Genomic DNA, 14,122 nt, shown 5'->3' on the forward strand with positions numbered 1-14,122 from the left:
TTTTTACAGCTAAGCAATTATTCATTTAACAATCAAGACTGGAGTAATGAACCAGCAATAAAACTTCTTGTACTAATTATATCTAAGTATAATGTTCGATATGCATTATAAATTAATTTACTGGCAACAAGACAAGACATTCCTGCTGGCATAGCCAAATTTTTGATACATTTTTACTGAACTGAAAATGCTGTTTGGAAATAGACCTCCCACAGTGCATAAATACTTTAGAAAGGAATATGCTCAACACCAGACTAATGCATGCATTTTTAAATGTTGCATATTTATTTTCTTTTGATCTAAGTGGCCTGCTAAGATCTATGAGAAACTATATATATACAATAGTATGTATTGATGCAGTCAGTTCAGATTGTCATTACTTCAATGAAGAGCATCAACAATATTACATGGATTGAATTAATGATGGCACTGGCACTTGTAACTCTTATGTACCTTTGTTGTGATTCTGACATTTATCACTCTAATGATTTTGCAAAAAATTGCTGTAAAGAGCTTCAAAACTCAATATTCAAAAAATAATGTATTCCCACTGCAATCTGTTCATGTACTTTGGCTAACTTTGCTCAACCTAGGGCTCTCCATATGCTGGGCCACAATACCAATCACCCTCTCCCATCCACCATCAAACCTCCTGTGGAAATGATAGCACTTATCACATTCACAGAAAGCAAGTCAGGAAAGACAGCTTTCTGGCCATTGGCTGATGGGAGAGATTTTTTTCCAGCCATATAGCTGCAGCAATCTAATATGTATCCATAAGATTAATATCACAATTGCTAAATTTTAAACATTAATCTCAAACATTTTTCATATATTTACCTATTTTGAATATTTAAACTTCTTTGATTTAATTGTGTGTTTATTTTATTTTTTATAAACATTCATTAAAAAAAATTAAATCAGTGCAATTAAAAATGTTTTAAGGAAATGAAAATGATAGGGGGGAAACCAAAACAAAGACACCAAACCAAATGATTTGCATCTTGTGATTCAAAATAATCTGTATGATAAAATGTCCATTAGTCCAGACCAGCTTAACAAACAAGCCTTCAGACTGTATCATGCTTTCTCTGCTCTAGTCGTATTTGTTCTTGGAAAGCTACTTAAGGGTAAATACGGTGTGGCTTCCATCATCTGCTTTATTGTGCATGATAGGAAAGAAAAACAGCACCTTAAAAGGAAAATGCACCATCTGCTGACTTGCTAATACACTGGGAAAAAAAATAACAGGCAGATGTGCCTTGGACTGAAGTTTTTTTCTGGCAGTTATGTTGGACACTGGAGAGATTTACAGATGGTTCATTGTTGAGATTTCATAGGGAATCCCAAAGGGAAAAAATTTTTAGTGACACATTGATGGGAATCGGACAAGTTTGTTCTATGTCAGCCTTTGAGGTCTACATGCCAATATGTTAGTAACTGGCAGTGCTGTGGCAAATCTGGAAAAGCAATACTTACCACAGAAATGCCATTTTTAATGTGATATCAGGACTAAATCATGGAAATGTCCTGGGTGAAAAAAATGAAGCAGGTTTAATTTAAATATTTGATTAGATATTGGGATCATATTTTCCTGTTTATTTTAAAATAATGCTGAAACTCAATAATTGATTAGTTTAGATAAAAATAACATTCATTATATTACATATTTTAAAAGTTTAGTGAATAAATCAAAATTAAAAGCTATATCAGCACAATGCAGAGCAAGTCAGTGAATTGGGAGGTTTTATGTGGCTCTGGCCACATAAAAAGTCTGAAGTTGCTTGAGTAGCCTGTAGTGAAAGGACAAAGGGGTGTTAAAGTATTTCAACATTGTCTATAACTGATTGGAAAGAGGGAAGAAAGAAGGAATACAGAGAGAGAGAGAGAGAGAGAGAGAGAGAGAGAAACCTGCGTACATATAGAAGAGTTGGAAGAATATATAGAAAACAAATGGATGGAAAAGAAAAAATGGAGATGGGTGTTAAAAGAAAAAGCATTTTTTAAAATTTTTGTGAGGTCTTTGATTTGGGGGAAGATATATTTTTCTGGAATGTAAGAAATGTTTCATCTAGTTTAATGAAATGTTTCATCTAGTTTAATAAAAGGAAGACTAGGAGTGATATGATAGCAATATTTGTGGGCCTCCCACAAAGGAGAGTAGGGCCAACCTATTCTCTAAAACACCAGCAGCAATGGCAACAAGAAGCAATGAATAGAAACTAATCAAGGAGGGAACCAACCTAAATAACAAAAAATTCCTTGGCAGTTAAAACAATCAGTGGAATGGCTTGCCTTCAGAAGTTGTGGGTGCTCCATCATTAGAGGCTTTCAAGAAGAGACTGGACAATCATTTGTCTGATATTGTGTCTTCTGCTTCAGCAGGGGGTTAGAGGTTCCTTCAAGCCCTATGATTCTATGAAAAAGACTATACTGTAACATACATAAAACAAAGAGAAGCAGAAATTCTTAAATCTTTTTCCCAGAAGAGATTTCTGAAAAATTGAATAGGGTATCTGGTTTTGCATCTTCTGTGAGAAATCCTAATTGGAGGTAATTAAAGCTAATAATAGCTAATTGATGAGAACTGTGCTTTCTGGCATGGTGCTAAATGGGATTGCTTAGAAGGCTATGAGCAGGAGCAGCTTCCTTTTAAGGCAGAGTAGGCAACCCACAGCCCTTGGGTCATTTTAAGTGCCCATAAGTTTTCTGCTTCCTTTTCATATGGCTATGTGTCTTGAATTTGGAAGACTTACTCTTTGTAAGGCTCAATGGCCACAATCTCCCTTTGAAACAGCAACCAGTGTCTGTTTCAACCAACACTCAGGTCTTTATATTGAGCAGGCTATATAGTTAGTAATGTTTGCAACCAAATGAATCTCCACCTGCAGGTTGAATGGTGATAGAACTCTTTTCAGAAAAGACACCGAAGCATCAGAAGGTCTGTCTTCTGGATTGAAAGGGCAGGGGTGCTATTCAGCACGTTATGACAGGTTCTGGAGAACCGGTAGCGGAAATTTTGAGTAGTTTGGAGAACCGGCAAATACCACCTCTAGCTGGCCCTAGAGTGGGATGGGAATGGAGATTTTGCAACATCCTTCCCCCAGGAATGGGATGGGAATGGAGATTTTGCAGTATCCTCCCCTTGCCATGCTCACCAAGCCAAGCCCACCAAGCAACACCACGCCCACAAAGCCACAGAACCAGTAGTAAAAAAAATTGAATTCCACCACTGGCTCTGATCTTTCAGGGTCTTGAACAGTGTTGCAGAAAATCATCAGTGATGGTATAATTGGTATTTTAGGAGCAAGACTGGAAAATAGGGAAAAGAACATTCCCTTCCCAGCAATCTTAGTTGTGTTGAGATTGCTGGGAAACAGAGAAGACCCAACATTCCCGTTAATGTATGCTGTGAAATACAGACAAAAATACTAGGCTGGAAGTCAAGTCATTCTTGGCCTGAACCCCAAAATCTCTACTTGATTCACCTTCTACAAGAAAAACACATTCCCCCATTCTCTTTTCTTTTGTCAATTCAGTTCTTCTGATAAGTCTTAAAATGGCAGTAAGGCTGAACTTCTAGTTACAATTTGTCCCACAACTGTGAACACTGACACTGTTTTTATAAAACAAAATCCAATAAAAATAATATATAACTCTTTTGAAGAATTGACACCACCCCCTGCCCAGTTTCCTCTAGATCCATTTTATTTTTAACACTGAGACAAAAGCTTTCTTCTCCAAAAAGGAATACTTAGTTTTAGACATGTAAACAATAAATTATTCTATTTATTGTACATGGAACTGTTCAGAAAATAATAGTGATTACAGAGCATCAACAACTGGAAGAATTTTCATTCTCGTGCTATTCCATCCATGACTGCAGGAAATCTTTGTGTGCTAATTTTGTTTCATGCACATTCTGTTCCAAAGTCTTCAGCTTATTCAGCATAAAAAAGATATTGCATAACACAGAAATAATATAACAATTTTTTTAAAAAAAAGCTGTTTCTATAAGGATTGTAAATACATCTTTTACAGGGGTGAAATGCTCCCAGATCGGACGTGATCGCGCGATCCGGTAGTGATGGCGGCTGCCGGTTTGGAGGACCGGTAGCAAAAATCCCTGGCCCCGCCCCCCTGCCTTTACTGAGCCGCACCATCTGCAGAGGTGTTTTTTTTTTACTTTTAAAAGCCGGTTTCGTTTCAGCAGAAATCGGCCTTTAAAAGTAAAAAACAGCAGAACCTTACTTGTACTCTTACTTGTAGAAAACATGTTTTCTACAAGTAAAAGTAGAGATTCTAAGGCACTTACCTGATTACTGATGAACGCATGGCCACAGCCCGAAAGCAGTTTCAGTTTCAGCCCAGACAGAATCAATCTATTCTGCTAATCTATTTCCTTGGTGATCAACTGGCTGGATTTGCTGGCTGAGGAACTCTGGGATTTGAAGTCCACAATAAAATAAAATAAAATAAAATATTTGTGCAGCTTTCTGCGATTTGGTGTGTTTCTGTAGTGTTTCACTCTAACTACACAAACACACAAAATCTCAGAAAGCTGTATGTGGCATATTGTGTGTGTGTGTGTTTGTGTGTGTTGTGTTTGTGTAAAGTGTGAAAGTTGGTTTTTGAGCTTTTTGTGGCTGTGTGAAGTGTGAAGTGGAGCTGCTTTTACACTGGGTATCAGTTGTGTTGTGTGTGTGTAAAGTGTGAAAGTTGGTTTTTGAGCTTTTTGTGGCTATGTGAAGTGTGAAGTGCAGCTGCTTTTACATTGTGTGTGAGTCAGTTGTGTTGTGTGTGTGTAAAGTGTGAAAGTTGATTTTTGGTACCTCTTATTGTTATTTTATACTTTGTTTATTATTTTTATTATTTATTGTTATTGGCCACGCCCACCAAGCCATCTGACCACCAAGCCACGCCCACCAATTAAGCCACGCCCACAGAACCGGTAGGGAAAATTTTTAGATTTCACCCCTGATCTTTTACCTCTTACTTCTTGGGTACAGAGACTCCACTGCATTGTTGCATGTTTAAAGCCATCCTCTGATAGCAAAATATCATGTAATTGTCCCCATAACAGGGCCTGTTAACCGTCATGGCAATAGTTTGCTTATCGAACAAGGATGAATCATGTTAGATTAAGCTGAGTAGTCTGCCTACTAAATGTTTAATTTTACATTGCTTGATTTCCTTATTAACTTTTGATATGGCATTTAGATAAAGTTGTCCTATTTTTGTCTACACTTTTTTCTCTTTACACTATCACACAAAGTTCTACTTTTTGAGAAAAATAGATATTATCTCTGCAGGTAATGGCTTTAGGACAAGCATCATTAGAAAATGTATGATTTTGGTATGTGTGATGACTTATCAGACAAGTTAACAAAGCCAACCCGTTTCTTGTTAATGTGGACCTCTTCTACTTGCAAATGAGTACTCCAATATATGAAAGCATTTACTTTTTTTTTCATTTTCAGAAAGATAAAGTATTTTTGAGAGATTTCATGTTATATGTCGAAAGTGTATCCACCGTTGTTGGAAGGGGATATGTTCAAGTTAGTTTTCATCTTCTACAAGTATGCCCAACAGCGTACTGTTGAAAGATATTGACTGTTGTCAGAAATTTCTATACAATGGAAGAAAAGTATACTTTGAATCTCTTTCATTTTAAAGTTAAGGATCTTAGATTCCTAGGTAAAAATTTCCTGAGCTGTGAAATGCTAAAGTTCTGTACTGCAGGTAAAGCAGCCAGCTAAACAGTGGCTCTCTTATCTACACCAGGGGTGAAATGCTCCCGGTTCGGACCCGATCACCTGATTTATTTATTTATTTATTTTGTCACAACAGTGTATATATAAGCATAAGCATGAAAGTAACTATATAATATATAAGCATATATATATATAAGCATGCAATAACTATATTAATTGGATATAATGAAAGAAAACAATAGGACAGGAATGGTAGGCACGTTTGTGCTCTTATGCACGCCCCTTACGGACCTCTTAGGAATGGGGTGAGGTCAATAGTAGACAGTCGGTAGCAATGGCAGTGGGTGGTTCGGAGAACCAGTAGCAAAAATCCCTGGGCCCCCCCCATGCCCAACTGAGCCACGCGATCATCAGAGGGTTTTTTTTTTTTTACTTTTAAAAGCATTTTTTTCTTTGGCCAAACAAATTCTTTTAAAAGTAAAAAAAAGCCTCTGATGATCGCACGGCTCAGCTGGGATCGTCAGAACCTTTTGAAAGCATTTTTTCTACAACCTCTTTGGCCGAAGAGTTGTAAAAAAATGCTTTTAAAATGTTCTTGTGATGAGGCAACTCAGCTGGGATCATCAGAACCCTTTAAAAGCATTTTTTTCTACAACCTCTTCAGTCGAAGAGGCTGTAAAAAATGCTTTTAAAGAGTTCTGGCGATCAGCCAACTCAGCTGGAATCATCAGAACCCTTTAAAAGCATTTTTTCTACAACTTCTTTGGCCAAAAGAGGCTGTAAAAATGCTTTTAAAAGGCTCCTCTGGCAACCCCAGCTGAGTTGTCTGATCATCAGAGGCTTTTAAAAACATTTTTTTACAACCTCTTCGGCCGAAGAGTTTGTAGAAAAAATGCTTTTAAAAGTAAAAAAAAAAAAAAGAGTTGGCCACGCCACCTAGTCACATTAACCCCCACCAAGCCACGCTGTTGTGTCCCACTCACCCTCCGACGGCCGGGTCTGGGAAGTCTGTATCAAGCATGGCCATGAAGCTTCTGCAGCTTTGCCAAATTCCTTTCAGAGTTCTCAGGGCAGGCAGGAATCCAAGGTTCCAACCAGAATCCAATCTGGTTCAGCAAACCAGATGAGACTTTGCTTGACTCAAATTGCTTGACTCAAGCTGGTCTTTTATATAGGCCATGGGGTGTGGCTCCGTGACTCAGCACTTATCCAGACCTGCCCCTCCCTTCCTTTTGCTGATGTTGCCTCTCCATTCTCTGGAAGCGGGGATCCGTCCACTGTGACTTTCTGTCCTCCTGATCTGCTGCCGGCAATTCTAGCACATGGCTGGCTTCGTGTTTACATGCTGTTGGAGGGAGGTTTGTTTGCTCATTCCTGACATTCTGTCCGGGCATGGTGCCAGGGCTGGGGGCTGGAGGCATGCCAGACCGTTCCTCTTCATTATCAGACTCTGACTCAGATAGCAGGAGATGGTAGGGGCCTGGCTGAGGAGAGGAGGGCGGGCGAGGCACAACACAGAACCGGTAGTAACAAATTTTACATTTCACTGCTGATCTACACGTATACAATTATAATTGAACCCATTTATCATTTGCTAGTAAACTTTTCCTTTGGCTGCTTTAAATATGTTCATAACATGGTAAGAATTTAACACTTAAGTATATTTATTAATTGATCTTATTATACTGATGGTCCTTGATTTACAACAGTTCATTTAGAGACCGTTCAATGTTACCACAGCACTGAAAAAAGTGAGTTATGATCATTTTTCACACTTACGACCTTTGGAGCAGCCCCATGGTCATATCATCAAAATTCAGATGCTTGGCAACTGGTTCATACTTACAACCGTTATAGCATCCCAAGGTCATGTGATCACCTTTTGCGACCTTCTGACAAGCAAAATCAATGGGGAAACCAGATTATCTTAACAATCATGTTCCTACCTTATCAACTGCAGTGATTCACTTAACAGCTGTGGTAATAAAAGTCATAAAATGGGACAAAACTCACTTAACAAATGTCTCACTTAATAACAGAAATTTTGAGCTCAATTGTGGCCGTAAGTCAAGGACTACCTGGTTTGCTGTCTTTGCTGGGGGGAAGCATAAACATTCTTCATTGCTGCAGCAGTTTTGGAAGGCTCATGCAAGAAAGTCCCCTATGAGCTGAGATTGTGCCCCTGTGAACAAGGGACTATTGAAACTACAGCTCATGTCCTACTATATTGTACCCTCTATAAGGGCCCCATCAAACACCTTATAAAATGCCTGAATTTTTTTTGTTTTTATGTACAGTTATAATTAGATCAATATGACTCAGTCTCCTTGAATGTAGCTACATTGTGTTACACTTCCTATAAAATTAGGCAGACTTTGATTACTCACTGACAAACACTCAGCCAATTGTGATTATTATCTTGATTTGTTTTTTTGCTTTATAATTATTGTTTGCAAAAAAAAAAAATTGCTTGTCCGGGCAGTGACCATAATAAAAATATTCATCCATACAAATATTCTTTGCTTTCTCCCTGTTCAAGGTAGAGAACTTTTTGGGTGGGGGAGGGCGGCTCCTCCTCCTTTTTTCTTACCTCTCTTTTTTTTCCTTTCCTTCTGACTAGTTGCTCTCTTTGTTCTCCGGCATCTCTTTTTGCTTGGTGTTTTATTATTATTATTATTATTTCCTTTGTCCCCCTTTCCTTCCCAATCATTCTTCGGTGTTCTGTTTTCTCCCTTAGATGCTTTCTTTTTCAGCTTATAGTTCCACAGTTTTCACAGTCACAGGTTGTTCTTTTGGGGACAGATGTGACCATTTGTGAGTTGTCACAACTGAATTCCTGTAATCTTATCCTAGTTGAGGAGAAGGACACAAATCAGAAGGCACGGAATTTCCTCAGGCATACAATCAGGTGGCTAGTGAAAAAGAATTCAAAGCATTTTGCCCAAAGCAAAGCTAAAGAAATTGTGATTGTAAGAACAAATACACTGAAATCATATATTTTCTTCTGATCCATTTCCCTTTTCATTATCTACCAGTGTTTCCTAAAGGAAAAGTCACAAATGCAAAACATTCTTCTGCTGAAATTTTTCTTATGGAAGATAATTCCTTCCATTTCCCAGGGAGATACCTGAAATTTTGTTCTCAGCTGCTCAGGCTGGATAGTACCAGAAATAAAATATAAAATTGACTCTGTGCCCTGAAAGAAAAAAAAGATTGAGATTTTGTTAAATTGTTTTATTAATACCCTTCCCATTAATTCTCTCTTCACTGATGTCCATTATGAGATTATCCTGCTAGAATGTGGTTAGTAGATATACTATGTCTGTAATGAATTAGCAGTTGTGTGCTTCTTAAAGAGAAAAAATGGTTCTGCAATTATATTGACCAGTAGTAGGTAAGAAAGAGTCTGTCGACAGAAAATTTTCTTAAGGGTTGTTTGGCTTGTCTTCAAAGGTTACATGCATCAGAACCTGAGGTGGATTTTTTGTTGTTGTAGTTGCAAGGAATGATGTTACAGTATAACGGTGGGAGATAAATGTAAGCATTTTTAATGGTTTGGTGCCTGAGGAGAAAGATAGGAAATAAATATAATGAATAATGACACAGAAATTTGTGCACAGAAGGATTTATCCTAAAATCTCATATTTTAATGCTAAGGTTCAATGTTTATGGTTAAAGTATATTATATATACATTTATAATTACAGCTTTTTTACATTATTAAGTTTTTAAAAATATAGTTTACAGAGTTATATAAACAGTGCTATACCCCTGTTTACTTTGGAGAAAAAAGTGTTATACCAAATTATGTAATGCTGTCCTTCTAAAATGAGAATTCAGTTTTTCCCTTCAGTTACTCTTCCATTTGCTGCATTACGGTATTGGAAAAAATTTTTCCTAAGCATTCTATATCTGTCTATTACAAGCATAGAGAACATAATTGTTTTATTCAAAACGTTCTTCGTGTACTCACTAAAAAAAATATTTAAACGCTACAAAAAACACTTCAACACTAGAAAGTGTCTTATAAGGAATGAGAAGTTATGTTGTTTAGTAAATAATTGCCTATGTCAAAATTATCTCCTGAAAAAAATACACAGATATAATGTAGCAGGATATGAGTATTATCTGAATCATCCACCTAATTAGCAATTGTATAAATTGTTACACAGTATCACTTTATTTCCACTACCACCAGTCTCCAATATATCACAACGTATGTATTTATGTTTAATTAATAAAAGTGAATAATCTCAGATTTACTTTGGTTCAGGAGAAGAAGATGTGAACATTTGCAGAGGTTGTGTATAGGTTGGTGGGAGGTTGGTGGGAGCAATATATTAGATATTCTACTAGATTAGACAAATACCTAACGATATTCTGCAGTATTTCTGACATCAGAATAGTGATTCAATAACTTAAAACAAATTTAATTTGATTTAATACAAAATCTAATAGAAATGAAATAATAACATAATTTCTATAGCTAGTAAATTTCTTTGCCAGTAAAATTGTAATCATATTGTTTAAAATACTACTTTTAAAAGTATTTCACATTTGTTAGAAAGGGAAAGTGCAGGATTAAAAAAATATATTGTAAGAAATATTTCTTTTTAAACGCTCAACATGGGGGTGGGGATAGGGATTCTCTCCCTCTTCTTTACCCTTGAGGTTTACAAATTATTTTGTATCGCTTCAGTGATTCAGGATGTCACTTAATTGCTAAAGTTTAGGTCCATCTCTTGCTGTCATCTTTGTTCACTAACAGCCTTTTATTCATAGTTCAGTGCTAAGATACAAACTAAGAGCATTACATCATATGCCAAGCTCCTGTGGTTGGGCAAGATGTGGCCTCCAGGTGTTTTTGGATTGCGGTTCTAATTATCGTGTGTGTATAAAGGAAGACTGATGGGAACTGGAAGTTAACAATATCATTTCCGTGCTAGAAGATATCAAGCATAAGGGGCGTGCATAAGCGCACAAACATGCCTACCGTTCCTGTCCTATTGTTTTTCTTTTCTTCTTTCTATATATATGCTCCTTATATTTACTCATATATGTTTATATACTATATAATCTTTTGTATGATTCCTACATATATTGTTGTGACAAAATAAAATAAATAAATAAATAAAAAGCAACCTTCTCCAATTGGTGACATAGAGGTGGTTTGAACCTCAGTTTTGTAATCCAGCCAGAATGATCATTAGTCATAAGTAATTGTTGATAAAATCCAAATGGCCAGAAACATTTTGTTGGTCAAGATGGATTTAGAATGAAATAGCAATATTGAATTTATCTCTGGATTGGTCTGTTTTGCTCTTTGGCAGTTGGCACTAGATTTCATTTTCAGCTGCAAGTTATTTCTTTCCAGATCTGTTATATTTAATACTTTTGTTGAGAATTTCTGAAACTACCATAGTTTCAGAAATTCTATTGCATAGAAAATGTGGTATTTGTTTCCATTTCTGTATTACTATCATCTTTGAAAATTATCAGGGGAGTTTTAAAACTTGTCTGTCGGGCTAAATCTATTTATTTTGATATTTTTTATACATTTTATAATGTTCACAGATACTTCAATCATTTATTCACTTTTGATTAATTCTGTCCCTTTGTATAATTTTCATAGGAAAGAAAACTAACGTAGCAAATTATTTTCTCCTTTAGTTCCATTTGTAGTTGCTTTTTATTATTTATTAGGCCCTATAAATTTCTTTTAAATATTCTATATGTCTTATTGTTTCATAATAAACAGAAATTCGACAGATGAAGCTTCCTATTCATAGAACATGGAGAAACTGCATCTTTGTAGTTCTGAATTTGAGGTTGATGCTTAAAAGCAATTATTCTGTCAAAATTTCCAAATAGAAATATTCAGAAAATGCTAAATTCCCAGACTGAGGCGTTCAGAGTAGATTTTGTAACTGGGGCTCCCCTGAACCATGGGTTCCACAAGAGGTCACTAGGGATTCATAAGAGATTGTGATTGAAAACAAAATTAAAACTTTTAATAATTTGTTCATCATACAATGCTAATGTGAGTGATTTTTTGCCTATTGTGGCTCAGCTGTTGATGTAAATGTTGTAAAACATATTTGTGATTTATTTTCTGGAGTTCTCTGATACTTGGAAAATATGTTCAACAATTCTTGCAGGTTTAAAAGGTCTTTTTTAGAGCAATAAAAATGAATTTAAACTTATAAAGAAATCAAACTGGTGACACACGATTAGCTAATTCAGTACATTTTGTAGTTATCATGTGCTACTGCTTTTAAATCCCATTCTTCCTCATGCTTAGCACAGGACAGTCAAATTTTGCTGTTTTGAGGTCCCAGAAATGCTGGGTTCATGCCTATTGTGTGGAAACCCAATGACACACACACCAGGGTGGAGATTGGAAAGAAAGTTCATTCTGTGCAGAAGAAAGGAAACTTGTGTGTCCCCCATCTCCTTGGTCCCTATTTTATAGTAGGAGTGGATTGAGCCACTTTCCTGAATTAGTATGAGAGGCAATTTGTGCCACTCTTAGCAATTTTAGTTATTAATCAACAATTTGACATTTTCCATACAAGCACACATTGCTCACAAAAATAACTTGTAAACCACCATTTCCCTCTTTCTCAGTTCCATTTTTATGTCTCACCCACCTTTTCTCATGATATAGTGGTGTTACATGTCAGCAAGCATTATATATTTCTAAAATCTAAATATGGCAGATTTAACCATTCTTATCAAATCTGAACATACATGTAGAATATACTTAACTATGTGGAATAGGGTCTTAAAGCCCTTGTTTATCAGTTTTTGAAGAGCAACCAGTTCTGAATTGGAAAGAGGGTTCATCTTAGTATGTGTTTTCATGTCCTATATGCCAGTTAGAAAACATATTTCTTTCTATCTGTAGAAATTCATTTATTTTATTTAATACATTTAAGTTCAGTGTTAGTCTTGTTAGCACAGTGTTTTGAAGCGCAGCTTCTTTTTTGCTGTACTAAGTCCAAATATTACATTTGATCCTAATAGGAACCATACTGGTGTGTTAGATAGACAAAATTACTACAACCACCATCACCACAATCTGGGTTTAAGAATTCTGGAGTCTCTAATACTAATTAATCTGTGATGCTGGAACTGAGAGAAATCTTTTTTTGCAAGCTAGCTTGATCTAATTCCATGGCTTCCCCAAGGCTGACACAATTAGTTCTCCCACAGGAAGGATCTTTTGTATCAAAGATAAGAAGAATCTGTGATTTTGAAGTTTTCAGCTGTTTCGGATATGGTTTGCTAATCAGTGTTTCTTACAGAACAGTTATTACTACTATCAACATTTTCTGGCAGGCAGAAACAAGGTAGAGTTTAAAAGCTTTTCTGAACTCTGTATTCACTTGTATGAATTTTGGTATTTTGATACAGGAGTTTAAGCCAAAATGCAGATCCACTCGAATAAAAATGTTTTTGATGGGATCATGTTTGTTAAAGAGTCAGTAAACCCTTGACATTTGCTTGTCAGGAGACATGACTATAAAGACATCTACAGAAATGGAAACAATAACCAGAGTGACTCAAACTGTTCATCCAGTTTTAAAAGTCACTCAAGCACATTTTTTATCAGGTTATATAAAAAGGAACATACTTTATTTATAAAAATGTTTTAAAAGGACAGTGTGCTTTACTTCAGTTCATTTAAACCAATGACAATAGCCAAACAGGCATCAAGATTCTATATACTGAAGGAAAGGAAACAGCAGCATTTCCCCCCAAACCCTTCTACACTGCATATTCTGCAGCTTTGGATACCCACTACAATGATGTTCAAGTGCATTGGAACAGGACAGTAAATATTGCTGGAGGCATATGTTATGTAAGGAGACAATCACCTCTTGCATCCATTTCCAATATCAAACCTCCACTTGGTCTTATTCCTCTTAAGAAATGAAGAGAGTTTCTTTAAAGTGGGGGCAGGTATGAACTTAACTTTGTGAGAGTTCCTGGCACTTTATTGATGGTATCATGGCAATCTATAACAGTGTATTTATTTCTCTATGTAAAATATTATCTGTGATGTTACTAGATGTAAGGATGCAGCAACACTTTTATTAAAAGTCTAAAATGATTTTTTTGACCTTATATTAGCTTCTGGCTGACAGAAAAAGAAGCACAAGAAGAAAGCATGATGTTAAAATGCTGCTCCTGGACAGTTTTCTGAAAAGAGGCAAATGACGATGAAGTGAGCGATAAAAGGCTTTCATTCACTCAGTGGGACCTGATTTACGCTACATACTAAGCAGACTGCGCCTTTAAACATAAAAAAAAAAAGATTCCATATTGCCATCAGTTACCCAAGGTCCATTCTCCCCTTGTTGTACCATTGATTTTATGTAGGTGAGATGTATTAATGTTAATGGA

This window comes from Ahaetulla prasina, chromosome 6 (assembly GCF_028640845.1).
Source record: "Ahaetulla prasina isolate Xishuangbanna chromosome 6, ASM2864084v1, whole genome shotgun sequence".
In the NCBI taxonomy this organism is placed as follows: domain Eukaryota; kingdom Metazoa; phylum Chordata; class Lepidosauria; order Squamata; family Colubridae; genus Ahaetulla; species Ahaetulla prasina.